Below are 25,695 nucleotides of genomic sequence, written 5' to 3'. Positions count from 1 at the left end.
ATGTTTTGCTGCTGGGTAGATGCTATAATTTTATGAAAACAATTAAAACACATTTTTTATTAATACACATGGCAAGACTAATAAAAATTGAAGGCAAAAAAGCATTTTCTCAGCCCATAAATCATGGATGGTTGGGGAGGTGTTATACCTGGTGAACCTGGAGCATCTTGTAGTCCCGGCAAGTAAGAAATGCTTAGAAACAAAACAAAACAAAACAAAAAAAAGAAAGAAAGAAAGAAAAGAAAAGAAAAAGACTGAAAAGAATATGTCCAAGGAGTACAGAAACCCAAGAAAAGGATTCCCAGCTCCAAAACTGGAACAATTTGGGCAGCCGATATAGAAATGATTGAAAGTATTAATAGACGTGGTGAAGAGACAAATCTTCCATGTAGAAAAATTCCAAACAATTTATATGGAACTCCACCTTCAAGGACTTCCTTCCAAAGAGTATATGGAAAGGATGGAAAGGTGGGGTGGAGGGCAGGCTTGCAGTAGAAAAACTGACAAACATAGTCTCAGCCCAGGGATCAAGGCCAACATCAACATTACTAAATCATACTGATAGCACTGATACCTGATATGATGTGATTAAAATAATACCTTGCCTTTGTCTCTTCTAAATAAACCATAACACTGTCTTATTTTGAGAAAAACATCAGATAAATCCTGTTGTAGCACATTCTGCAAAGGACCTCACCAGTACTCCTCAGAATTGTCACACTCATCACACACAAGGAAAATCTGAGAAACTGTCATGGGCAAGTGGAGACAGGGAAGCCTTGGTGACTAAATATAATGCAGTGTCCTGAATGAGAGCTGGGAACACAAAATACACTGTCAGAAATGAGGAAGTCTGAATAAACTGTTGATGGTAGTAATGATAATGTTTCAGCATTGGTTTACTAATTGTCACTGATATAGCAATTTTGTGTCACATTATGTATCATATTAACATGTTAATTATAGGAGATTAGGTGTAGAATATATGGGCACTCTGTGCCATTTTCTCAATTTTCTGTAAATTTACAGCTGTTTCTGAAAAATAAAGCCCATTAAAATTTTTAAATGCCTAAAAAGGAAGAAAAAAAAAATTCACAGACCAAAAGCCAGGTCAGGGATTTAAAAGGAACATTATAAAGCATTTTGTTAAGACCTTTACTAATTCCTCACAGAGCACAACTTAAGCAGAACAAATGAAACTACTTAGTTGAAAAATGGAGCTTCACCCAGCATGTGACATTTCTAAATACATTCAGGTAGAATCATTATTTTTCATCTGCATAGTATTTTGTTTGCCCGAAGTTCTCTGCAGTGTCTGACTCCACAATGTTGAAGTTTTGCCCTTATTCGTATTTTAAAACTGATGCCATGTCTCCACTTTGGACAGTCATCTTGTCTCCTGGCTAATCTAAAAGTAGAATTCAATCAGAAAACTAGCCATCAACTGTCAAGATGCTAAAATAGTTATGGGTGTTTTCAAAGCCAGAACTGCAGGCATGTGGTGAGCCTTCAGAGTTTGTTGTCCACAGCGCTGACTCTCAGGACGCCTTGCTTTACACAGTGTTCTCATATGGAAAATCTCATGGGGGAATTATAGGGTAATATTTTCAAGACTTGGAACTTTTCTCTAGTTACCTTGCTAAAAACCAAAAAAAAAAAAAAAAAAAAAAAATCCCTTTAAAAGCATTTTTTAAAAAAGAATTATGCCAGGGTAGCCAAATAGAAACAATTTTGGGGTTTCTACACTGAATCAAGTTGTACAAATTGCAGAATACTCCCCTTGGTCCAGGACATGGTTTTACTCCCACACACCACTTCCTACATCCACAAGTTCCAGTGTGTTTGGACTCTCCTGAGAACCGGAGGAATTATAAAAGAGGAGGACATTGACCACAGAAACAAGAAAGCTGGCAGTGGCACCCTGGGACTTCTTGCTGAGTCCCTGCCCCGGCTCTCTTCCGGTCTTCCCCTGTCCAGGGCAGAGAGGCACACATCTGGACACTCTTCCTGCCTCTCTTGCCAGTCTAGCGTTGGGGTTTTTTTAGCCTAAGGAAGCTGACAATACGTTGGCTTTGTTTTCTAAACCAGGAATTAGGGCACACTGTCTGACAACATGATTAATTAGACGGCATGTGAACTTGAAACTCTCCCAGGAAGTCCAGGGTGAGTGGCCATGGTTGCTGCAGAATCCAGAAATGTGAACAGAGACCTGGGTGTGATCCACGGATGGCAGTGCCCTCCAGAGAGGAGCATAGGGACATCCTGGGAGCAGCACCATTGAGGGCTTTTCCTCAGCAGTCTGAAGGCTCGGCAGCAGTACCAGGGGCTCCCCTGATAATGGGAGAGTGCCTAGGCTCTGCTGTAGTGGCCTGCCCCTGCTCTGCTGCAGAACCTCAACCCCAGGGTGGAGACCCTGGAGCTTATCTCCCCACCACCTCCCCCTTCTCCCTCTGAACGGTGTCAGAAGTGCCAGGGGTTCAGAAAGTACTTCCCCGGGGTTTATTTCTTCTTTACCTGTGTCCTAGGAACACCCAGAAGAAGCTGAGGGACCCCTGCAGGGAGACAACCATTTCTGTAGACACAGGGTTATCCCCTATATGAAAAAGCAGCCAACTGATCTTATCACATGCCTCTGAGTAGAGAGGCAAGTGGAGGAAGGTGCCTGTGAGGAAGTGCAATGTCACATGCAACATTTACAGGAAGCCAGCCAGAAGATAGCAGGGGACTCAAGCACTTGGCCGTTTTCAGCGGATTAAAACAAAGGTTAGTGCCCCCCCCCCCCTTTGAAAAAACCCTTTCATAGCTGCTCTAAAACACCTAATTGATTCTCTTTCCTTGGGCTGTCTTTATTTCTCTAATGGGAAGAAATTGCTCTGGCTTTAAATGTAAAAACCAGGGCATAGCTGGTAACTACACTTTGTTAGAGGAACAAATATTGAGCCATGATGGCTCAATGAAATTCTCAGAAGTTCTTGCTTCCCTCTTTAGAACTTCTATGCCTTTAAAAAAGAAACAGAACAAAACTTCAGATGTTTGTTAAATTAAATATTTCATGGAATGCAGCTAAGCCTCTTCTCATTTTTACTTATTAGCATAAATCTGAAACAGGGCAGATCATTGCAGACATATGTGGGGCATTGGAACATACAGAAATACTGTGCATAAAAACGTGCCGCAAGGCTGTGTGCAAAAGTTGGTTGTTTTTATGTATTTTTCATCTTGTAAAACACATCTCTTGGATTATAGTTCATGTTAAAATAATTTCATGTCTATAAGTTGTTGTTTCCTTTTTTTTTATTTTTGCTTTCTTTTTTTTTTTTTTTTTTTTTTTTTTTGTTTTTCCTTTCTTCTCTTGTTAACACAAAATGGGAGTAGAGAAGGGGCACAGGCAGCCTGAATGTGAGATGAGGAAGTCCTTTGCCTGCACCAATTTAAGAAGCCTGCACAGCCTGAAGCTAAGACCAGCAGGGTTTGGAGAAGCCCTGAGGCTTGGCTCTTACTAGAGCTTTCTGTTCTCAGCCTTGTGCTTCCTCTAGAAAGGAAGAATTGAAGAGTCTACAGAAGGGCCAGAAAGATGGGTAAAGGGTTGGAAAAGAGGAGCCCAGAAACATCAAAAAGGCCCAAGATTATTTATCTTACAGCCAATGAGTTTGATAAAAAACAGCAAGTCAATCAAAGGTTCTGACACAGTGACCTGCTGCTTTCAGACCTGTAATGAAAAAGGAGAATGTCTCAAGTCTGAGCTAGAAGAAGGAAATTACTTCATTCTTGAACCATTGTTAAGTGCTAGGACAGGTTAGCCAGAGAGATTGCTGAGCTCTTTCTGGATGTTTTGGAAAACATCCTAGGTTGCTTTTTTGGCCATGTTAACATGTCACTGGAGGCAGGGAGGTAAGTGAGAAGAGGACACTAGAACTCGGAGCTTCCATTTCCGTCTCTTCATTCCTGCCAGCATGTATACTGTGTACTGAAAAACAACAAAGGGGTGAAGGCTTAGTGGACTCACGTGTTGTTTATATCTCAATCATACAAACCATCCAGAACAGTGATGAAAGAGGGAAATCATGGTTGCTTATGTCCTCAGATTGCCACATAGTTTTCATTTTTTACTACCGTGTTGTGCAAGAAAATGGAGAGGAAGATGACAACAGGAAGGTTCTAGCTGAATCTCAGCCCTGGTGGTTTCAGAAACCCTTTACTAGCTCTGACAGAAGCAGCACACGGTTTCATTGCGTGTGGGGCGGGGCGGATTGGACCTTCCTGCCTTCGCCTCCAGGAGTGCCTGGAGGAGACACCCAGGTGGGAACTACGGTAGGGTGGCCTCTTGCATCCAGGCCACCCCTGAGCACTAGAGAGAGGCTTAGAGCTTATCAGGGGGCCAGCGTCCCTCGAAGGAGCACTTCTCTCAGTTTTATTTTGCTTTTTAAATTTGTCATAGAATCTTGCTGTTCAGGGAGTTTCGTATTATGCTTATATGATGCTTGTAGTAGAAAGGGCCTTTTTATTTTGTTAAAATACTTTCCAGATGGACCTGATGTTTTTTTTTTCTGAATGTGTCTTCCCAAAAGCCTTTTCCATTTCTTTTTCTCTCCCTAGACATTTCTTGGTCCCTTACCCGCCCTTCCACTTCCTCTGTTGTTTTTGTTTTTTGGTTGTGTGTGTGTGTGTGCGCGCGCGCGTATGTGTTTGAATTGCAAGAAAAGATTTAAAGGGTTATCATTATGCAACAGCTCTGATCCCCAGGCCTGGAAAGGGTTCTGAAAAAAAGAGGGGGGCACAGGAAGGCAGAAGGTCCCGGATCATGCTGGATAGTAGAGAGCTCCTGGAAGGGTAATTTTTTTTGGGGGGGGGGGGGGGCGGTTACTGGGCATTGAACTCAGGGGCACTCCACCACTGAGCCACATCCCCAACCCTATTTTGTATTTTATTTAGAGACAGGGTCTCAGTGAGTTGCTTAGCACTTTACTTTTGCTGTTGTTGACTTTGAATTCATGATCCTCCTGCCTCAGCCTCCCAAGCAGCTGGGATTATAGGTGTGCCCCATCACACCCAGCTGGAATAGTAATCTTGTGTGTAGTTTTTAGACTGGAATTACTGCCAAGGTGAACACTGAGTTCTGTTTGAAGGTGAGAAGTGGAAAGAGAAAAATGATCACCTGTAATATGGAGATAAAACGATGAATTTCATGGGGAAGAACAGTACGAACACTTTACTGAGTTCTCTAAATAGGAAGAGGAGTGGCACTGACGTCACAAATTTCTCTTCTCCCCAGACCCTGACATATAAGCAGCCTCTTCTCCCCAGAATCTCATATGATATGAGAGTAACAAGTCAGCATCCACAGATGTTTGGGTGGGCTGAATCTCAGAGGGATAAAATGGGAACATACACAAACATTCTTGCTAATAGGGAAAAAGAAAATAAAACTGATGAGTGCCACCTTTTGACTGAATTCATTTGTGGTTGTCATTTTGAGTTGGAATGAGCAAATTTGGAGGCCCAGTACTCTGAGTTTCTTAGATGTTCCTGGTCATGGCTAAGGTATTATTGACATCACTATCACATTGGGAAATACTAGGAATTATACATTATTTTAATTGTGTTGAAATATCCATACCATAAAATTTACCATCTTAACTAGCAAGTGTGCAATTCAGTAGTGTTAATATTCACATTTGTGTGCAGCCGACCTCCAGAATGTTTCCATCTTGCAAAACTGAAACTCTGTACCCATCAAACAACTCCCTGTTTTCCCTTTCTTAACCAACCCTGGCAACACCATGCTACTTTCTGTTTCTGTGAGTTTGACTCCTCGAGGTACCTCAGATAAGGGTGACTTCCTTATTTCACTTAGCTTAATGTCATTGAGGCTCATCCACATCATAGCACATGGGAATTTACTTCCTTTTTAAGTCAGATATCCCACTGTATGTATATGTCACATGTTCTTTATTTACTAATCCATCAATGACATTTGGTTACTTCTACCTTTTGGCTATTGTGAATAAAGTGGATATGAATCCAGTGGGTTTGCAGATCTGTTTGCGACCCTGCATTCAGTTCTTTGTTACACATTCAGAACCAGTACTGCTGGATCATGTGGCACGTTTCATTTAGCTTCTGATCATCCAGTCCTCTTACACCACTGTCCTTCCAAACACAAAGACTTGAAGATACCTCACAGTACAAAATCTTACTATTTTCCTTCGTGCATGCTCATAACAAAATTTTTATGTCTATTATTATATATTTCATGTATTAAGGATCCCAAGACAACTTGGACTCTTGACCCAGGAAAATAAGTAAGCCTAGTTGGGCTGTTCTGGAGGGGTGGCCACAGTAGGTATTTAGATTATTTACAGATTTTCTGGAAGGAAATGGTAGGGAAGGTGTGATGAGCTGCCTGACTCAGTAGTGGATAGTGATTGTTTTGCTGGAGGTGCTGTCTTCTATAAAATATCACGAGTGCTAAGGTTGACTCTGTGGCACTACCAGGGAAGGAATTGCCTGTATGCCTGGTGGAGTTTTCACTCAGCCACTTCAATTTTCCTCAGTTTCTTCATTAGTTGGAAGGTTGGTGCTGTTTTGTTTTGTTTTTAATAAGCCTCTAAGTGCCCCGCCCCGCAACAAAGGCATCAGAAAAATGACAAGAACAATTGCTTTTGTTTGTTCATGAAAATGACGAGTGGGTGAATTTGCTTGCTTATGAAAGGGCATAGAAAGCTTTTCCTGGAAAGAATAAACTGGAAAAGATGAGACCTTGAAATGGAACTTTGTCTTGCAGCAAACTGAATTTAAGAGGGGCCTATTTCTAGTTTATATGACATTCTGCTGAATACATATACCACTAACATTATAATTTCTCAGTGCTTATGAGAAGTTACTGCTTTGAGACTTAACTAGCTGGATACTTACCAGAGTATCTGTTTTGATATTTTCTGGTATAAATTAGGTTTCCTTTGTACTTGTTTTCATTCTAGACTTCATTATGTCAAGTTTTAAGTTAACACTTTGGGGGTTTTTTTGTTTGTTTGTTTGTTTTTTGGTACCACGGGTCCAGGGACACTTAACCACTGAGCCACATCCCCAGGCCTTTTTTATTTTTATATTTTATTCTGAGACAGGGTCTCACCAAGTTGCTTAGGGCTTGCTAAATTGCTGAGGCTGACTTTGAACACTCAATCCTATTGCCTCAGCCTCCTGAGTCACTGGGATTACAGGTGTGTACTACCTGTGACCTTTGTATTGGTTTGTAACCCTAGTGTGACTTAAAAAAAACAAAAAACAAAAAAAACAAAACTTGTTGTAGTGAGATAAGCATTTGCCCTCACACCTACATAAACAAAAACAAATATGTATGTATGTGTAATTTGTATGTATATGGATGTGTATGGACATATAGGTATATGGATACATATGTATATGAATGTATTAGTAGGGAAAATTCTTTAGGATATGTATTTCCTTGGCTAAAAGACATTAGATGATAACTTGTAGCCTACAGTTATTTGGAATGTGCTGTTGACAATAGACTCGGAGGCTATGCAGCTATGCATATATGGGTTTGCTAGTGAACTGCATTCTTTCAGTAAATTACTGATATATAAATGGTAGTGATTGGGAGTATCTTTGATTTCCAGGCTAGCTATGGAAAGATTTGATTTTCCTTAAAGGCTTTAGAGACCTGTAGAATGGTCCTCCCAAGAACTGGGTGTAGGCCCAGTAGAGAGGCTGCCCAGTACCTCACCAGCCTGCTATGTACAAAGCTGCACAGAGGCAGCTGTTAAAGGAAGAGAATTGACGTTCCAACTCTGCTTCTCACCATGGCATGACTGCTTAGGAAAGTCCCAGCTCGACAAATCATTTAAATGAACATTCTTGATGCATTGCCACCAGAGCTTTTCCCAAACCTCTTCGAAGCAAACAGTGTATTAGGTCCTCACTCTTTCTCTTCCCTCTGTTTTTCCTCTTCTGCCTTCCATCTTTCATCTCTGCCATTTCATACTCATCACCTTCTGGAAATGTAGGCCAGAACCTACGTGCAAGAACAGTGTGCTTCCTCCTCCAGTTCTTTTTCCCCATCGTGTTTAACAATCTTCCCTGCAAAGCAGGGGCAAACCAATGCTGATGAACATAGTTACCGAAGTAAAAATAATTGAGAATTTTTATACAAGAAAAATGGAGAAAATAACATCATTATGAGATCCTGATAAATCAGGAAGGATGAATAGTTTATGAAAACTTTTTTTTTAAGGACTCATAAGGAAGTAGCAGTAAGAGAAAGAGAAGTGAAAAGGCCAGAGAATAGTTTGCTCTAAAAGACAAAAATGTCAGGTTATTTAAAAACTTCTTTTTCCTTCTACTTCAGTGCCAGGAATATCTGGCCTTGGGAAAAGTTTAGAAAAGAGACTTTCAGACACTGTTGTCATTTAAAACTTAAAGAGGTTGGTAAAAATAAAACCTTGGATTTTTTTTTTTTTTTTCCTGCTATACTGGGGATTGAACCCAGGAGTTTGGGATTGAACCCAGGAGCTTGTGCATGCTAGGCAAGCACTCTACCCCTAAACTACACCCCAGCTCTATTTTTAGTTTTTATGTTTTGTGTTTTGTTTTGTTTTGTTTTGAGACAGGGTCTCAATAAATTGCTGAGGCTTGCCTCAAACTTGTGATTCTCCTGCATCAGCCTCCCAGGTAGGATTATAGGCAAGCACCGTTGCGCCCAGTGGAATCTTGGATTTTTTTAGAAATAGAAAGGACCTTGTGCTGGCAATATAGCCCATCACGTAGAGCTCCTGCCTCGCATGCTCGAGGCCCGGGTTCGAGTCCCAAGCACTGTTAGATTGCAGAAACAGAAAGGACCTTAAGAGAGTTTCATCCCCTTGATTTTAGATTTAGAGGCTAAGGCCCAAAAAGTTCTGCTGACTTGTATGTGAATCAGAATAGCTCATTAGTGATAACAGTGGCACAGAACAAGGCCCCTGACTTGAGCACTGGCCACTACATAAGGCAGCCATGTTGAGGGATCAGAAGGACTTGGAATCCAGATAGAGGTGCCCCTCCAGGATCTGCAGAACCAAATGCATGCCTATTGGAAGTAGACTAAGAGACTGAGGATTTGGCAAAGTGAGCTCTCCTTAATTCCTGAGAGACAGTCAGATGGTAGTAATTTTGTAGGCAGAAACTTAATCCATACTACCAGGAGACAGTTTGTGTGCAATTAGCTTGTCCTAGTGGGGAAAGAAGACAAGCCCAGAGAGGAAAAATTACTAATGGGCTCAGGAGAGGCCAGGAAAAGAGACTCAGTCTTGTGGATATGAAAGTGGGTTAAGAAGTATGGATAAAGATCCGTTGTGAGGTATGGATGAATTTCAGGGCTCACTGTGACCTGGATTAAGCAGTCCTTCAAAGTATTAGCCATCCTTAGCACTGATTCCAAGGTCTCTGAACTACCTTCTGAATGTTAACTCGGATTCCTGGGTACCATTATCTTGGAAGGGTAAAATATGGACAATGAGCATAGTCAGTAGAAAGAAATGACATTCTTTGTAAATTTTGGTATGCCCAGCAGCCCTTGTGGATTTTTAAGTTATCCCTCTGGCTCCTAGGTAAAAGGGAAGTTTTAAGACCCTTTATGACAATGACTGTGTTTGAAGTATGGTAACTACCCCTAAACCAACTTCAACTCAGACTCCGTTTCTCCTACTGTAAATCCACACAGTACAGATCACTTCTGTGACCCTATAAAGCATGAGCACATTTTCCTGCCAACAATCAGTTAATTCTGCAGCGGATACCAGCTGGGTGTCTTAGTCAGAATCAGTTCTGACACTGTCTACCTAGAGATAGCATCTCACCCTCCAGGTTGAGGGTTCAGGCCCCAAAAGTCACAAGCTGTGACTACCTGTGCTTCTGACTGACTGACTATAAACCCCACTCTCCCCAACTTCTCTTGGGTTCACTTAGTTTGTTCGAATGGTTTACAGCTTACAGAACTCAGAGAAACACAAAGAATAGAGATGAAGAGATGCATAGGATGAAGTAGGGAAGAGGGACATGGTACTACTCTCTACCCTCCAGGAACCTCCCCCATACACTATTTAGGTATCTGGAAACTCTCCTTCCAGTTCTTTGGGGGTTTCATGGAGACCTCATTGTATATATAATGCTAATATACTGGGTAGGGAAGCCCAGGGAGGCCTGTCTGTTCAACATTCTTCTTATCCTATCTTATCCCATCAGCATTCCTTCCTCCAGGGCATGGGGCAGGACCAATCTGGAATGATAAGGGTCTTATGACCTACAGTCAGACAAGAGTAAGTCAGAAATTTTCTTTATGGCCAGCTGCAAGACGGAAAGGCTGGGAAAGATCAGAGTTTCTATGACCTGCCTTGAGGAAGAGCCAGAAACCATGAATAAAAACCCAAGGACATGTATCATAATATCACAGCCACGACTAAGGGTCTTTCCGGGCAAGCAGCTGCCTCTCCTTAGTGTCAGTCTTAACTCTTTGCTCTTCTGCAAACTGCCACAAGCATTGGAATCACACCGGATGTTTTTTATAAGACACCCCCCCACGCCCCCACCATTTTCCCTTAATTCAGAAATATTTATGGAGCACCTTCCATGTGGATCTTTTTCTAGTTGGGGAATGTGGACAATAAGCAATAAGCCTAAAACACATTACATGATATATTCTGTGAAAAGTCCATAATTACTGTGAAGAAGTACAGCACGGTAGAGTGGAGCAGAGGTACAGTGTTGGGTGTACAGATTTAAGCGGAGTGATTAGGGTGTCCTGGAGAAGATGATGCTTAGAAGGGCTAAGAGAATTTTCCAAGTGGACACATGGGGGAAAGCAGAGGGCAGTGAGGCAGTAGGGTGCCTGGCATATTCAAGGAATAACAAAGAGCATGTGTGACTCAGGCAGAGTAAATGAGAAGTTGGAGCAAGACCCTAGGGTCTTGGCAGGCAAGTGTGGAACTCTGACCTTCACTCAGTGAGAGGGTGCTGTGGGAGGACTTTGAGCAATGAGAGACTGTGAATTGACTACATTTAAAGGATCCCCTCTGGCTGCTGTATTAATAGTTTGTAGGAGCACAAAAGTAGAAGAGAAAGACTAGTCAAGAGGCTAGGGCAGTATGCCCATAAGAGTATCTTGTGCTGTGGACCAGGGTGGCAGGAATAGAGGTGATGAGGAATAATTAGAGTTTGGATATTTTGCAAATAGAACTAACAATATTAACTATTGGGTTGAGCAATAATAAGTAGAAGAGAGGAGCAAGGAAGATTCCAAAGTTTTTGGCCTAAGCACAGGAAGAATGGGAATCCCATCAAACTGCAATGGGCAAAGCTATAAGCAGAGCAGGGTGGAGTGGAGGGGAGATAGAGTTTGGCTCGGGATCAACTGAGCTGGAGATGTTTGTTAAACAGACTTCCACATGGGACGTCAGTGGAGAGCTGGATATACATTTCTGGATGAAGGAGTGAGAATCCTAGAAGAAATTCATCTTTCTTAATGGTCCTAGTGGTTTGATATCTAAAAGTCCTTTAAAAAAAAACATGGAATGGGACTCTGCATAATATCTTATTCCACTGCTTGATTTCTAGGACTGATTCAGAGAATGCTCTTTGAGGTAAATAGCAATAGAAAGGGCAGGATTCTTGTCTCAAACTTTGCCTTTCAGGGATTAAGCCTCAGTTATTCCATAACTCTTATTTTGAAAAAAGACTTTTTTTTTTAACAAAATGGGCAAAAGCAATGCCTAAAAAAAGCAAGCTTTCTGTTGCTTATATGTCAAAGCAATCAAGGGAAATGTTATGAGATTATTATAATTTTTATGTTTATGTGAATGTTATTTTAAATATAATTGGAGTTGCATTTATTATCCCTGCAACAAACAATGTCTAGTTATGCAAATTTTAATGAAGTAATCTATGCTGTTTTTCTATGGAAAACAAGGTAGACTATTCATTTGAGAGATAGAATTCTGAGTTCCCATTGGTTGGATCTCAGTCCATGCAAGACTATTAACTTTTGTTTTCACATCTAAAGTCACCTTTTTTTTTTTTTTTTTTTTCGTCTTTCCTTTGTAGTCAGATTGTATGAACAAAAAGCATCTTTTTAAAAAGTACCTACAGTAGTTCATTGGAATAATACTGGTGTTTCCTGATCCAAGCTGAGGTGAAAAGTTTTTAATCAATCATGTCATCAACTTACAAGGACATTTATCAAATTAATCTTTAAGTGATCTCATTAGGCCCTCAATCAGCCAATGAAGCAGGCTCTCTGATGAGCCCCATGTGCAGAGGTGTGAATTTTCTCAGAGAGTGAAGGGAACTGGCTGCATTCCACTGTCAAGAGCCAGACTTCAGACCACCATCTGCCTGCACCCACGGCTCCCCCAGTCCACTTCCCAGAAGCATGGAGTAAAACGGAAACCATCCAGAGAATTTCAGTAATTCACAAGTCATTTCATGATTTTGCATGTGGACCAAATGGTAATACAGAATGATGTTCTTTATGATAAGCAAAAATCCCAAGGTGCCATTCACATATTTCAGGGAGTTGCCAAACCAGGCCTTGAGGTGGGAGAATTCGTGAACAAGTCTGGTGGCCTCTACCCCAGGCAGTAGTGGGCTTCTTGGTTGGAATGTCACCAGAGGACTGATAACATGCTGCTCCATTAAGCCCACAGAGGAACACCCAGCCCTCCCTTCCACAGGAGCCTGTTGGTGCAGTGCCAGCTGGTAGCAGCTGTCTCAGGCTGCTTCCTGAAGGTGCCTGGTAATGGGGATACTGCCAGCCTGCCACCCTGGGGAGTCCTGAGTGAGGGGTTCTGGAAGTCTTGAAAATGGTCCAGAACCTGGAGGCTCAGAGCTCAGGAAGAAAGCCTGGGCTCTGTCCCCACAGTGTTGGCCAGTCTGAGCATGGTAGGACAACCAGGTCTGCTCTCATGCCAGTAACCCTCCTGGGGGTCTCAGGAGGTGCATTCCATCTCCATAGCTGATAGTCTTTTCTTGTTTGCCTTGATACAGACATACTAGCTGTTAAACTGTTGAGATGCTTCAAAACTGGTGGGTGAATTTTCAGTGCGCTTAGTTGCTTGAATACACCCCAGGATCCCTAAGACTTCTGCAGTTCCACAATGGAAGTTAGCACTGGCCACAGAATGGGTGTCCTAGGACACGCTCTAGCATCAGACATGATCCTGATTACTCCCTATGTCTCCTGGTTGTTAAATATTTTGAATATTACCCCCTTCCATCCTGATAAAACAAAAGCATTTTTAAGAGCAAGTAATGAGAAATTTTAATTGGGGTCCAGGAGGACAAAACTGAAACCTGCAATTGTCCTTAGGTCTCTGATTCTCTGATACAGGCCTGTTGATATTATCCCAGGCTCTTTGCTATCCAGAAGGAAAGTGGTTCTAGCAGTTAGGACTTTGAAGTAATAAGCAGAGCCCTGGAAGCAAAATTTCAATTCATTCATGCTTCTAGAGGGCCCCAAGTTTGAATTTTGAATTTTGCAGGAGAACATCTTCCTTTCTACTTTCTTTCTATAAAAGTAGTTATTGTTTTAAACTATGACTTGTTTGCTTCCATAATTTAGTTGGTGACCACCTGCCCAGAGGAGGTGAAAGGTTCATTATAGGCTCCAGTAATCCTTATTTATTGGTGCCAAACACTTGCGTTTTGCAGCTGTGAGAGAAGTTTTCAAAGTTGATTTGTTTCTGAGTGGACCAGCAGTACCACATGGTTTAAAAAAAAAAAAGTCCTCTCACAAACAGTAAATGCCCACATGTGGTAGATCCCAGGAGCATGTAAGGGACCCTGGTGCCCATCCTCAAAACATCAGACTAATTTTTAGATGGTACAAGATACACTATGTACTTTAACACGGGGGCTCTTAACCTGAAGTCACTGAACTGGAGGAGAGAAGTACTTATATATTATCACTAACCTCTCATTGAAATGTTTGCATTTCCTTTGATTATGAATGTAGCCAACAAACTGTAGTAGCGTTAGAAACACTCATGACATCATCACCAATAAAAATGGTAGATGGTTTATGTCACATATGCTAGGCAGCTTATAAAATGGTACCCAGTGATCCCCAGCTCCTGAAATTTATGCCTGTGTATAACCCCTTCTCCTGAGTATGGGCTGGATTTAATGATTGACTTTTGGCAAATAAAGTATGGCAGGGAAGATGAGATGTCACTTGAGATTTTCTTATAAAGACTGCAGCTTCCATATGGGGGCTTTCTCTCACTGTCTTGTCATTCTGAGGGAAGCCAGCCACCATGTTATCGCCTACCACGTTGAGAGACCCATGTGGCACGGAATTGAGAGAAGCATGTGGCCAACAGCCAGTGAGGAACTGACACTTGCCAACATGCAAGTGAGCTTAGAAGCAGATTCTCCCTCAGTCAGACCTTCAGATGAGAACGCGTCTCCTGCTGACACCTTGATTGCAGTCTGGTAATAGACTCGGAACTAGGCAAATTGCTCTCAGATCCCTGATTCACAGAAACTGTGATCTGATAAGTGTGTGTTTGTTTAAGCTGTAATTTATTATACAACAGTAGGTTAACTAATGCATATTATGACTGCAGATATTCCCAGATACTGTTTGTGCTCATTACTTTTTCCAAATTATTAGTGATTTCTAGACTGGCCACTAGATCTTATAATTGAATGCATTTAACGCATAAAGAAGCACATATATTTATGTAATAGAAAAGTGGTTTTAAACTATTTTGATGCCATACATCTCCACCATTGAAATTTACCAGTTCTTATTTCTTAAGGTCTCTGATCTTTAGAGATATTTCACAATTGAAAATGAATCAGTTAATGAGAAGAACTTTTAGGAGGGCCTTGTGATAGGTGTTATAGTTATCTCTGCCTGGTGAGGTTTATAATTGAAAGTTCATTTCCTGAACTTAGCAGCTCTAGAATCTCTGGAAAATGAAAATGAAAATGATCATCTCCTTACAGGTAGGACTGATGCCTAAAATGTCTAACAACTGACATGCACAGGTGCCAGTCAGCCAGAGTAAATGTCAGCCTGAAAACCAAGCAGTGGGTAGCAGTGAATATGAACTTGCTTTTAGGAGAATGGGAACTCAGGGAGTCAGGATTTGTGCGCCTCTGGGCAGTCTTGGTGTAAAGAGGGGAGCTGCCAACAATCCTTCCCTTTCCTTCCTCAGATAGTGTCTCCTAAGTTCAACAGTTATACCGGTGATGGTCAATGAGATGATCTCAGGAGACATGTAAATAAACATTCTTTATTTAAATAATTATAATGTGTGCTAGAAAAAAAATTACAATACCATGTGAAATTCATGACTTCATGTACATAGTTTCTTAGGATGACACTAAATTGTGTATTTAGATTTGTGTAGCTTAGTTAAATAAAAATAGTAAATTACAGTCATATGTCACAGTATCATGGGGACATTCTGAAAAATGTGTCATCAGGTGATTTTATCATTGAGCATACTGTGGCACCAAGCAATATAATCTCATGGGACCATTGTTATCTATGCAGTCTCTTGTCCATTGAAATGTCATTCATTGTGCAGTAAATGACTATCATTTTGGTGGTATGCTGGTGCCACAGAATTCTGAAGTCATTTGCAAATATTTGGAGAAATTTGGGAACCACTGCCTTAGGAAATTCATCAGGAGACGACATATACACACATTCAGAGATAACCAATTCGAGGCTGTGAGATCTAAGTTCAGTCAGGTTTCTGTCCAGGTGTTTGGTACCCTGGAAGGCCGGGTTTGGAGGAAAGGATTCTCTGCCTCACGCCTCCCAGTCTTCCACTAACAAGCAATACCGCCCCTTTTCTCCCTCCCACAGCATGAGAAGCAGGTAGCCAGTGACTTGGGGACCCAAAACATCTTTCCTGTTGTCCTCTCATCAGTAAAATTAAATTCCATTTAATTTAACTCCACAAATTCTAGGGCCTAAAAAATTTTCCTGTTAAATTTCCCTATGGGGGCTCTGGTTGTTACTGAATGGTAGAGCGCTTGCCTGACATGTGTGAGGCACTGGGTTTGATCCTCAGCACCACATAAATGTTAATAAATAAAGGTGTTGTGTTTATCTACAACTAATGTGTCCTGGCTACTTAAAATGTGGCCAGGACATATTGAGACAGGCTGTATTTTAAATGCAAAAGCCATGTTGGATTTTGAAGATGTAGTACAAAAAGAAGAAAATGTCTCATTGACATTTTTAAATTAGTGTCAAAATGACATTTTAGATATTTTATTTTATTTTATTTTATTTGTTTTTTTGACATTTTAGATATTTTAGATGACATAAAATGTATTCTTAAAGTTGATCTCACCTGTTTCAAATCACTTTTCAAAAATGTGGCTACAAGAAAATTGCAACTTGTATATTTGGCTGGCATTCTATTTCAGATGGACAGTGCTGTTCTACCTATCCATAGGCAAGAGGAAGTACCCACATGTGTGGGGGAGAGGATGGGGACAGCTGAGGCTATGAACAGATAGCAGTTCTGCAGCTCTGCTTGTTCCTCCCTTGATCTCCAGTCTTATATTTCCCCTGGTCTTCCAGACATACCTGATATCTTGCTGGATCTCAAGCTCAGTGTGTATAAACTGCTTCTGTCTGAAAGGTAAAACTTAAAACAATAGGAGTTTGTTTTTCAAATAAGTATATCAGCATGCTTTTTCCTTATACTTTCACTCTGGTAACAATGGTTTGTTGCTTCTCTTTGGTTGATTCTTAGACCCATGTTAAAAGAAATAACCTAGAGTCCAACACCTAGACTTCAGTGCTGAGTTGGATGTGTTACCCAGGCCACTGAACCTCACTGAGCTTTGGTTGCCAGGTAGAAACACTGAGACAGTTTACTCAATGACCTCTAAAGTGATTTCCCTTTATGAAATTCTAATGCATTTTAAGGCTTCATGAGTTTTGAAGTTGGGGACCATTAATCTTGGGTGTTTGTGCTCTTAAAAATATGAAAGTAGTTTATTTAGGAACTTGGAGTTTAAATATATGGGTCATTATTCCAACCCATTGAAGAAATCAAATTAAGATACAGATTTTCTAAAGCTGTAATATTTTCTGTTGACAAAATAGAGCCTTTTTAGTATGGTCCAAGAGGTATAAAGCTTCCTGGCAGGCCACTTGTCCTATGTATCAAGTGTTAATTGTTCAAATTCTTTGATCCCAAATGTCTATAGCATAATCCTGGTTTGCACAAGAATTTGTGTATTAAGATATTGATATCAGCATAATTATGAAAGCAAAGAAACAAATGACTGGCAGTAGATAAAAGTAAAATTAGTAAAGAAATTTCATGCAGTCATTAAAAATTAACATTTTCAAGTAATGTTTAGTGGCATGAAAGAATAACAAAAGCTGGATTCAAAATTACATATGTTCTGATCCTAATTTTAAAATAGTTTAGACATATATAAAGACTAGAAGGAAATATTCTCAGTGGTTAACAATGTATATTTTTTCCCATAGCTTTATGAGTAATTTATCTTCTTTAAGCTTATTTATTTTCACCATTTTCCTGAGTACCCTGTCATTATTTGAGAGAACAACCATTTCAAATGTATGAAATGCCTGTCAAATGTAAAGCCGTGTGCTTGGTGCTGTAAGGGTGGAAAGATGAAAGGATGAGACACCTGACATCTGGTAACATTTGCAAGGTCTGCAGATTCACAGAAATGCCTATCTGGGGCAATGGGCACCCAGTGTGAAGGAGTAGCTCACAATTAGTAGAAAAGAGGAAGCAGCCATGGTGCCTTCCCTCAAGTGACACCTTGTCCGAGCTCATCTCTGCTCCGCAGTGCTGGTGGGGACACTGCAGCACCACCTGCAGGGATGTCCTCTTTTAGAGCTGATCCCAGCCAGTGTGAGCAGGACACTTGCCATCCCTTTGGCCACACCCTTATCCTGAATCCTAGACAGGAAGACCTCCAGGGAAGCCATGTTTACAATGTCCTTTCTTGTTCTGGTGAGTTTTCAAAAGTGCTCTTTAGAAATTATCTTGTCGGGCTGGGTGGCACATGCCTGTAATCCCAGCTGCTCAGGAGGCTGAGGCAGGAGGATCATGAGTTCAAAGCCATTCTCAGTAACTTATCAAGATCCTAAGCAGCTCAGTGAGAACCTGTCTCTAAATAAAACACAAAAAAAGGGCTGGGGAAGAAAAGGGGGTCTGTGGTGTGCCTCAGTGGGTAAGTGCCCCTGGGTTCAATACCCAGTACCAAAAGAAAAGAGAGAAATTATTTTGTCAGTGAGCTTAGGATAGAATAATATATTATCATGCAAGAATAGGACAAATATTAAAGATAGGATGCCATTCATATCATGCATCGGGTCATGTATGATGTGACCTTGTAAACTCGAGAAGCACAATTTCTAGCATGGCTGTGGGCAGACAAAGTCTTTCCCTACTTAATATACAGTTCCTGTTCCTAGAACAGGATGAAGTTTTCTTTGTGAATCCAAAGCTCCTAGCAGCTCTTGGCATATAGTAAGCACTAAGTTGTTCTTTAAATAAATATATACATTTATTAGTAAGATTCATAACAATGGAGCCAAGAAAAATGCTGATTGCAAGACAACAGGAGAATAAGAAACAGACCTCCCCCATCAGGCCCCCTCAATAGAGGATGGGCAATAACAAAGATAGGAAACCCTGGACCAGCATCATAGGGAGCTACATGCTGGGTAGGACCATGGACTCTGGAGCCAAAGCTTTAAGTTCAGATGACCTCTGCCACTTCTAAGCTGTGTGGCCTTGGTCAGGTTATGTAACTTTTCATCACTGTCATATATATCCCATATATGAGCTGTGTGAGATTCGAATGAGTTGACAATACTTGTGGAAGAGCCTAGAACACTCTTAGCACATAATAAGAGCTCAGTGAATGCTCATTATTGTTGTTATTCTTGGTAGTTAGATTGACTGAAGACGAGGATGCCATTCAGGAACCTGGAAATCCTTGATGTGCCCTCAGTCCCCAGAGATGGATGCCATCCTCTCCCTGCTCCAGTTCTACAGATGCACTGGCTCAGCTGCTGCTTTTTGTCTCCCCTTGTTTCTCCAGTGTCCCTCTCCACAGCTCCCAGTTCATATGTCTGAGACAAGGAGGGAGTAGACTTGCAGTGGGTTCCTTTTTCCTTGTTCAAGCAGAGATTTTCAGGCCAGGCCCACTCCAGCCGAAGCACTGGCCATGGCTGGGCCTGTTCTTGTCTAGTTGGCCATAACTGGGTGGACCCACTGCAGTACAAATGAAGAAAGCTGTAAATAAGGAATTTTAAATTGTTCTGAAAAGAGGACTTGTAGAATAAATAGAAAGATTATAAAGGACTTAACTCTGCAGAAGAGATAAGATGATCTTGGCATTTTCCCCCTAGCATACTGATTCATTTTCTAAGGCTCATTACTTATTATTAAAATCCACAAAGGAAATGATGTGACTCAGAACTGTGGAAATGAAAGGAAACCTCAGAGGCCTTCATTGAACCCCTGCCTTTCTAGGCCGTGCCCTTTCCACCTCAGTGTCAGTTCACCTTGCAGCCTGTCTCTTGGTTCAGTTTTTCCAGTGCTCAGGCCAGCCAAGAAAACATAATGTGGTATTCACACCATACGGAGAAATACCAGTAGGCCTTCTAGTAATGTTCTGAGGCTGAGTGGAACCTGTGGGAAAGTTCTAGGGAACACTCACACCCTGTGTGCAAGTTCCCATAGACCACACTGCTGCTGCTGTCTCTGACCATGCTGGGGACCCACAACTTTCCACCACTCCCTGTGGCTTCGAGGTGATCAGAACAATATTTCACTCCCAGAAAGTCAACCGATTGCCACTTTATTCCGCACAAGCATTTGAGAGTCACTTCTCCTGGAAGCCACTGCCTGCTCTGGTGCCTGTAACTCATTCTATGCAAACAGCAGGGAACAGACAGGTGACTGGTTAGGAGGTGCGCTCTACTGACTTTGGAAGATCACTCTTCCTTCTGGGCCATCTCTCTTTTCCAGATGCCTATGATTGGCTGTTTCTCCTAGCCAGAGAATAGCTCTGGAAACACTGGAACAAGCATTCTATTCCTTATTACTCAACGTTTTTTCCAGAGCAGCCTAAAAGGTTATGTTGGGTTTTACGAGTTGTGGAGGATTGCTGACGCGTGTACCACCTAGAAAGATGAACTGCGGAAACTGCAGGCTTGGAACAGCCTTTGTGAGTCCACCCACGAGCAGGCGATTGAGTCAAAACCTCTGCTTCCTGTACCCAGCTTGAATATTATGGCCAATCCCCTGTGAAAGGGAAAGCATCGTTTAATTGTCCCCACATGTTATCTGTGCCCTAAATGTTTTGAACTGAAAGACTTACTACTCAGTTGAACGTCAGTAACACAAGCTTCTGATACTAAAGGTTAATCATTCTTTCCTTTTTCCTCTAAAAATAAAACAAAATAAGATAAATGATCATCAGCTGGAAAGTGAACTTCTTTGAATTAGCAAAACCAAAGGACTTTTTGGGCTTCCTTAACCCCATTAGAATAAACACCTCAGAATAGCAGTATAAGCCAGGCGCCTGTGGTACGGACCTATAATCCCAGTGATTTGGGAGGTTAAGGCAGAAGATCATAAGTCTGAGGCCAGTCTTAGCAACTTAGTGATATCGTGTCTCAAAATAAAAAGAGCTGAGGTTGTAGCTCAGTGGTACAATACCTTGGGTTCGGTCCCCAGTACCAAAAAAAAAAAAAAAAAAAAAAAAAAAAACACAGAACCAGGATTGGGAAAAACAACAACAATTTAAAGACTTTTGCTGACATAGCTCTTCTCAAATAAAAGTTATTGGAAGGCTGGGGATATAGCTCAGTTCATAGAGAGCTTGCCTGTCAAGCACAAGGCCCTGGGTTCAATCCCCAGCACCCCCACAAAAAAAAAAAGTTATTTGAAAATAAGAAAGTAGTTCTTTTTTTGAAAGACCACCTGTTGTCTTAGAAAAGTAACTGCTTTTATGGAAAACTCTGCTTTTCAAAACCAAATAAAATGTGTTTTTTATCACTAATGCGTTTACTTAATTTGAAGAATATTTTCAAATGAACAAAAATTGAAAATTCAATATTGGTCATTTTAAAGATGGTAGATGTATTTAATCCCAAGCTTGACAAAAGAAATAGGTAATTTAGGAACCACCCACCTTAACTCTTTAAAGACAATATTGTGGAGGGAGGACCCATGGAAAGGCCTCAGCAAGGGAGACACCGTATTCTGCTCTGGAATTGGCTTCAGGAACTGATGTCAAAGTTTATTCACATGTCTCATGGAGTTTAGGGCAGTCAGGAGCCCACCTGCCCCATGGAGACACAGGAGGGAAGTCCACTTAGATACACATGCTTCCCCTGGATGAAACTATCTCCTCTTATTCCATCCTGACCTCAGGATGAATAACCCTTCCCTCTCACCCCTTTTGGCACAAAACAGAATCACTGGATGAACAGCGACCTTCAGTTTTCCTGTATGTGTGTAGCCATGGCCAAGGTAAACTGGTCTCTTGGGTTTATTTTGAGTTGAAATTAGCTGAGCTGTTTGTTTCCTCAGAGCCATACGCAGATGCGTTTTGAACTATCTTTGTGTGTGAGGGCTTTCTTTTTTTTTCTTGGTATCAGCATACCACTTCCTCCAAGTCATTACTTTGAACAGTTTTGCAGAGGGAAATATTCCTGCCATCACTTCCAAGCAAAGTGATAATTGAGGGATGGCAGTACAACTTTACTGTGCACTTCATGTTAGGGGATAAGTTCATGGAATGATCACTCATCCATTTATTTTTGTAATAGGGTGGGCTGTCTTCATCTGAGCTCCCCAGTAGAAAACTGCATTTTGTGAGTATCAGGCATTGGCTCCCTGTTTGAATGATACTCAGAGGTTAGGCTAAAACAATGTCCTCAGATGAATTTTGCCTGCTCTTTTTGAGAATTTTATAGAACTCGTTTGAATATGGATTCCTACGTAATGTTTGATACGTCCAGATTCTCTGGTCCTGACAAATTTTGGAAGATGCAAGTTTAATTAAAACCATTTTTAACTTTCCTGTTGTCATGATTTGAATACTTTTTATCAGTGAACAACCATAGGGTACTTTTGAATGTTGATATACAAATGTAAACAGTGCTTTTACTAACATGTTTTGTAAATATCTTCTTTTCCATAAATTCATAAATCTCTTTTGCCATGAAAACAGTAGTATTTTATAGTATCTCAGAGTAAATTCTAAACCTTTAACTATTTTATACTTATGCTAGGTAGAACTAGAGATTTAAAGCATAATAAACTTATAGTAATTTTTATATTCTCAGATTTATGCATTAAAACTGGTTTGATTCCTATCAAGTTCTGATTTTATATTTTTAAAGATATAATTGCTTATTGTGTAGGAGGAAGGATGAGTCACCCTTAAGTAAAGTCACTGAGGACTTGAGTTTTGAAAAAGCAGAACTTCAGGCAAAGTGATAGCAGGTTTCATTTACTTCCCTAAGTAATATATTGAACACTGTCTTTTATGTTGTTTTGGAGAATTTTAGAATAAAATCACATAATTTTTTAAAAAAATTTTAAGCTTCATTTTTCAAACTGATTATACACAGATAGTTTTTTTTTTTTTTAATTTTGTTTTTGTTACCAGAAATCAAACCCAGAGGTGTTTAACTACTGAGCCACATCCCCAGCCCTTTTAAATATTTTATTTAGAGACAGGATCTTGCTGAGTTGCTTAGGGCCTCACTCAGTTGCTGGCTTTGAACTTGTGATCTTCCTGCCTAGGCCTACCAAGTGCTGGGACTATAGGTGTGTGCCACCACACCTGGTGATAGTGGTTTTTAATGGATCCAGAGTAGTATATATGTTGTTTTTATTCATTGCTTGAATTTCTATACATTGCTATTATTGTACCTGAGATACTCTCATCTTTGTGTAACTCTTGGCATTTCTGAGGAATTCTCATCTATATTTTCAAGATATTTAGGTTAGGTTTGGGAAAACCATAAATGAAAACTTTATCTCAAGATTTGTGCCATTGGAGGTTAAAGAGAAATGCAGTGAACGGTGCTCGCGAGGAGTATTAGAAATGTGCTCCGAAGGTGTTTTGAATTCAGGAGGAGTAAACTGTGGATGAATAGAACGCTCTGTGTACAGAAACCTTTGTACTTTGGAAAATGAAATTTCCCATTGATCTTCACACTGATTTTCCATGAATACCCCTCCTATGCGAGCTGGAGATGTCAAGCATTTTCTGTGTGGTGTTCAGTTTTGCTGAAGCTGTATTTGGCGCTTGGCACTGGTATCTTTCATGTCATAGTGCCATCATCTTGTGGTGGCTGAGCTTGGGCATAATGATAGAAATCCAGGTTTTGTTTTCTCACTTACTCAGAGAAACCAGATCTGGCCTCAAGGCCTGTTTCCTCTCAGTTCATTATGTGCCACCTCGGGAAACTTTCACAGACTGCTACTGTTCTCTTTGTTTATTCCTCAGCCACTAGAATAAAGCAGTCTTGAAAATAAGCATCATCTTCCATATTCCCCAGTCAGATGAGACTTCCCCAAAGGGCCTTTGGACCCATTCTCTAAATGGACTGAAGAGAGGTTCTGGTCTTTGCAGTGTAGGATTCGGTGTGAGTGGCTCCCCATTCTTCTATCAGATCTTTAACTTACCTACTTATCGATTGGCCACAGCCCTCTCCAGGTGAAATGAGGACAAGCCATGACCATAAAATCAACTACTTATCTCAATTCATCTTAACTTTAACGAGAAACTTTTTTTTTTTTAAAGTTTGTGGACGTTTTCCCCCACATTTTATGTTCATTGAGTCTAGTGATATTTGGAATTACACAAAAAAAATGCAGCAGAATTAGTGAATGAAATTAGACCCAAGACAAATTGAATGGATCAATGCCAGAAATAGGGCTAAATGTATTTGAGAATTCTTTGTAGATAAATGGTATAAATAGTTTGAAATTATCCATATTTAATGTTTATCAAATATCAAATAGAGCAAATTCTTAATTCTTTTTTAAATTTTTTATTTTATTTGTTCTAATTAGCTGTATATGACAGTAGAATGCATTTATACATTTTGATAGATCATACATAAATGGAGTGTAATCTCTCATTTTTCTGATTATACATATTGCAAGATCACATTGGTCATGCAGTTACACCTGTACATGAGATAATAATGTCTGTTTTACTCTACTATCATTCCTTCCCCCATACCCCTTCTCCCTTCACTCCCCTGTACCTAATATAAAGTTACTCTATTCTTCCCTATACCACCCCTTATTGTGAAATAGCATCCGCATATCAGAGAAAAATTCAGCCTTTTGTTTTTTGGGTTTGGCTTATTTCATTTAGCATGATATTCACTAACTCCATCCATTTACCAACAAATGACAGAATTTCATTCTTCTTTAAAGCTGAGCAATATTTCATTCTATATACATACCGCAGTTTCTTTATCCATTCATCTGTTGAAGGGCATCCAGATTGGTTTCATAGTTTAACTTTTGTGAATTGAGCTGCTATATACATTGATGTAGCTGTGTCACTGTAGTATGTTAATTTTAATTTTTGGGTATAAACTGAGGAGTGAGATAGCTGGGTCAAATGGTGGTTCCATTCCATGTGTTCTGAGGAATCTCCATACTCCTTTCCATAATGGTTGCATCAAATTGCCTTCTTAGCAGCACTGTATGAGTGTACCTTTTCCCCCACAGCCTCACCAACATTTATTGTTGCTTGTATTCTTGATAATTGCCATTCTGAGTGGAGTGAGATGAAATCTTAGAGTAGTTTTGATTTGCATTTCTCTAATTGCTAGAGATGTTGAACATTTTTTTCATATATTTGTTGATCAGTAATATATTTTCTTCTGTGAAGTGTCTGTCCAGTTCCTTAGCCCATTTATTGATTGGGTTATTTGGGGGGGGGGGGGGGGGGGGTTGTGTTTTTTTTTTTTTTTTTTTTTTTTTTGAGTTCTTTATATATCCTAGAGATTGCTTTATCTGAGGTGCATGTGGTAAAGATTTTCTCCCAATCTGTAGACTCTCTTCACATTATTGTTTCTTTTGCTGAAAAGAAGCTTTTTAGTTTGAGTCTAGCCCATTTATTGATTCTTGATTTAACTTCTTGTGCTTTAGGGGTCTTGTTAAGGAAGTCAGGTCCTAGGCTGACATGGTAAAGTTTTGGGCCTACTTTTTCTTCTAGTAGTCACAGGATCTCTGTTCTAGTGCCTAAGTCTTTGATCCACAGTGAGTTGAGTTTTGTGCAGGGTGAGAGATAAGGGTTAATTTCATTTTGTTACATGTGGTTTTCTATTTTTCCCTGCACCAGTTGTTGAATAAGCTATCTTTTCTCTAGTGGCACCTTTGTCTGGTATGATACCTGTATTTATGTGGGTTTGTCTCTGTGTCTTCTGTACCATTGTTCTACATATCTATTTTCATGCCAATACCATGCTGCTTTTCTTACTATAGCTCTGTAGTATAGTTTGAGGTCTGGTATTGTGATGAATTCTTCATTCTTACATTGCAATTAGTTATCCCTCTGTAAACAAAAAGAACCACTTCCTTGTCTTCTCTCTCAGTTTTGCCCTTCCTCCCCAGCCAGCTCATTTTCCCCTTAGCA

General features: G+C 40.4%; 1 protein-coding gene across 4 annotated transcripts in view; it reads left to right on the top strand.

Moving 5' to 3' along the window:
- The window catches only part of WIPF1 (WAS/WASL interacting protein family member 1), a 120,073-nt gene that overhangs the window by 39,839 nt on the left and 54,539 nt on the right, over window positions 1-25,695 (top strand). Inside the window, exon 3 of one of the 4 annotated variants that reach the window (XM_079135033.1) lies at window positions 2,526-2,763. The exons of 2 other annotated variants lie outside the window; for them this stretch is intronic. The gene's annotated coding sequence lies outside the window, so the exon portion shown is untranslated. Of the gene's footprint in view, window positions 1-344; window positions 2,764-25,695 lie in introns of those variants that run through there. One more of the 4 variants, XM_079135034.1, reaches the window with a different exon arrangement.

This window comes from Sciurus vulgaris (assembly GCF_902686455.1).
Source record: "Sciurus vulgaris genome assembly, chromosome: 3".
In the NCBI taxonomy this organism is placed as follows: domain Eukaryota; kingdom Metazoa; phylum Chordata; class Mammalia; order Rodentia; family Sciuridae; genus Sciurus; species Sciurus vulgaris.
Note: the sequence above shows the minus strand (reverse complement) of the source record. Positions and strands in the feature narration are given on the sequence as shown.